The following is a 3194-nucleotide window of genomic DNA, read 5'->3' as shown; positions in this document are numbered from 1 at the left end:
TGTTACTGTTATTGTTTTCATTACAATTACAATAGTCCTAACCCTATTTAGAACTACACTATTCCATAAAAATGCAAAATTAGTTTGAGAAAATGGTTGTCGAATTAAACTATCGTTTCTTAAAATATGTTTATTTCTATCTCTTTGTAAATACAAGTTACGAAAAGAAACGGGTGATAGGTGGGTGTTGCATTTATACATAAAACAAAGAATATCAAAAACATTTAACTCGTATCTTATAAAAGAGGCTTTGCGTGAGCAAAACGGTCCTTGTATTTATAAGGCAAGCTACATGCTTCTGTTGCCGATAGAGAGGTTTAAGTTTACTTTTATAAGTGCTACCCGAAGCGATGTTTACGTAGTTAATATGGCAATGAATTAGCGAATAATATAATTGAATTAAGGTACGTGTATCAAGAACGTTTCCGATTTTGTATAAAATGCCTATAATCTTTGAAATTTTATAGCACAAGTTAGCAATGTGGCTTTTCCATTTAAGATTTTCATCGATATATACACCTAAAAATCTTGTCACTAGTACTCTTTTGATAATTATGTTATCGATAAAAAGAAAAGCTAAGTTGCTAGGCAGCTGGTGCTTTTTACCATAAGGATGAAAAATAGTCCATTTAGATTTATCAATATTTAATGATAGTTTGTTTAATCTAAACCATTCGGAAATATTGACTAGTTCAAAGTTCATGCTAAAAAGTGTAAAAATGTTGTTATGAGAAAGAAATAAGTTAGAAACATCAGCAAACATAATTGTCATTAGGTTAGAAACTTTTGGTAGATCATTAATATATATTAGAAATAGGAGGGTTCCTAATATGGATCCTTAAGGAACTTCACATGAAATATTTAACAAATTAGATAATACGTTATCATCCGGTTAAATAAATTGTTTCCAATTATTTAGGTAACTTTTTAGCCAAATTAATACATTTCCAGTAATTCCGTACGACTCCAACTTTTTAAAAACAATTTCGTGATCAATAATATCAAAAGCTTTTGCCAAGTCAATGAAAACACCTAAAGTAAATTGAGAATTTTCAAATGAGTCAGATATATTTCTTGTAAATTGTAGAATGGCATGTTCAGAGGAATTGTTTTTTGGCATCCATTTATTATACAGCAATCCATATTGATTGCTGTATAATAAATTGTTTATAGTAAGATGATTATAAATTTTATTGTACAAAATTCTTTCTAAAACTTTAGAGAATACAGAAAGTAGTGAAATTGAACGATAGTTACTTATATTCTCAATGTCACTACCTTTTAATATTGGTGACTTTAGCTAATTTTAGAGTTTGTGGAAAAATTCCCTGTTTAATTGATATTGAAAAAATCTTAAAGAGTATATCTTTTAAAACATCAAATGAACTTATAATAATGTTGCCATTAATACCATCAGGGCCTACTGCTTTGTTAGATTTTAACATTTTAAAGGCAATTTCAAACTCTTCAAAAGATAATTCAAAAGAGTTCAAGTAAGAGTTTAGAGGGAAACACAGATCATTCATTAAACTGTTTGCTATAGGAATTTTTTTTGTAAGATTTGGTCCTACAGACAGAATATTTATTAAACTTTTCCGTAATTTGTCTTTTATCATAAAAAAATTCATTATTATGTTTAACCATGTTTGGCAAAGGGTGAGATGTACATTTTTTGCTGCCAGTAATTTCTCTTATTATAAACCAAGTGCGTTTAAAATTTAATTTATATTTATCTAGTAAATTTAAATAATATTTTTTTTTTTTTTTTTTTTTGAGGCTTTCAAAAAGTTTAGCTTTTGAGGCTTTCAAAATTTTTTGAGGCTTCATAAGCTTTCAAAAGCTTTTGAGGCTTCATAAAGTTTAGCTTTTGAGGCTTTCAAAAAGTTTAATTTTTATATATAATTTTATTTTCATTTGTTTTACATTTTAAGTAATTAATGTATAATTTTTGTTTAATTTTTGAAGACTTCTGCAAACCATTTGTAATCCGAGGCGATTTAATACTTTTAGCTTTGAGATTTAAATTAACTTCAGGAAAATTAGTGTCGTAAATATCATAGAAAGTTTTAAAAAAGGAGTTATAAACTAAATTTGTATTATCAGAGGCGTTAATAATGCTCTAATCAATTAGAGATAATTGTTCTTTAAAAGATTCAAGGTTTTTATTTGTAATAATGCGTTTTTTGAAAACTCGTTTTTCATTAGGAAGTAATTTATTACGTATATTTATAGAAAGGAAAATAGAAAAGTGATCAGATACATCATTTTTAATTGTGCCCTTTTTTAGGGATTCGTTAAAAGCATCAGTGGTTAAAATATTATCAAAAAGCACTTGATTGAGTAATTCTTGTCGGTTTGCTAATCAAAGTAATCGCACCATTTTAAAAAATGCCATTATAAAACCTTTTAATGTTATTATTGACGTGGTATTGAAAACAATCTAAATTCAGATCAGCCAATAAGTAGATAAATTTATTTTCGTGGTTACTTTTTTTAATAACGTCATTACATAAAAACGAATTAAAATTTTTAATTTCACCCGAAGGTTCGAAATTTGTAAAAGAATTTATGTCATCCGAACTGCATAACGTTTCTTTTAAGCAAGTTATATTAAAAAGATTACAAGTTTCTTCAATAAAATTACTAAAGATTTCAAAATTTTTTTTTAAACTTCGGATATTAATGTGAATTGTGTTAATATTATTTTGATCAAGAAATCCTTTAATTTCATGAGTATAAAAGTAGTTTATTTTGCATTTTGCAAAGCACCATAATCAGTAAAATAATTAAGGTCAGAATCAGATTCTGAAAAAAATTATAAAAACTAGACTTAAAATTTAAAGTTTCGTTAGAATCCATTTAATTTTTGTTTTTTCATAATCGAAATGAGACCAAAGAATTTCTTTTATAAATTCCGTGTAATTATTTTATTATAACTTTAGCGTACTTACTCTTTTGCCTCATTCAGGAGTTTTTTTCGTAATTCCAGCGATCACTATAATCTTCATTTATGTAAACCTTTTGAGCCCATAATTTCATTGTCGTGTATTTTCTTAATATCGTGGCTTTGTCTTTGTAGTTAAGAAATCTTATTACAATCGATCTATTTTTTTAATTGTTTTCTGGTAATTTTTTTCCAGCTCGATGCGCCCTTTCAATTTCAAAGTTTCCGTGTAGCTGAAGTTTATTATTTA

This window comes from Hydra vulgaris, chromosome 09 (genome assembly GCF_038396675.1).
Source record: "Hydra vulgaris chromosome 09, alternate assembly HydraT2T_AEP".
NCBI classification, from domain to species: domain Eukaryota; kingdom Metazoa; phylum Cnidaria; class Hydrozoa; order Anthoathecata; family Hydridae; genus Hydra; species Hydra vulgaris.
The sequence above is the reverse complement of the archived record's forward strand: the minus strand, read 5'-3'. Positions refer to the sequence as shown.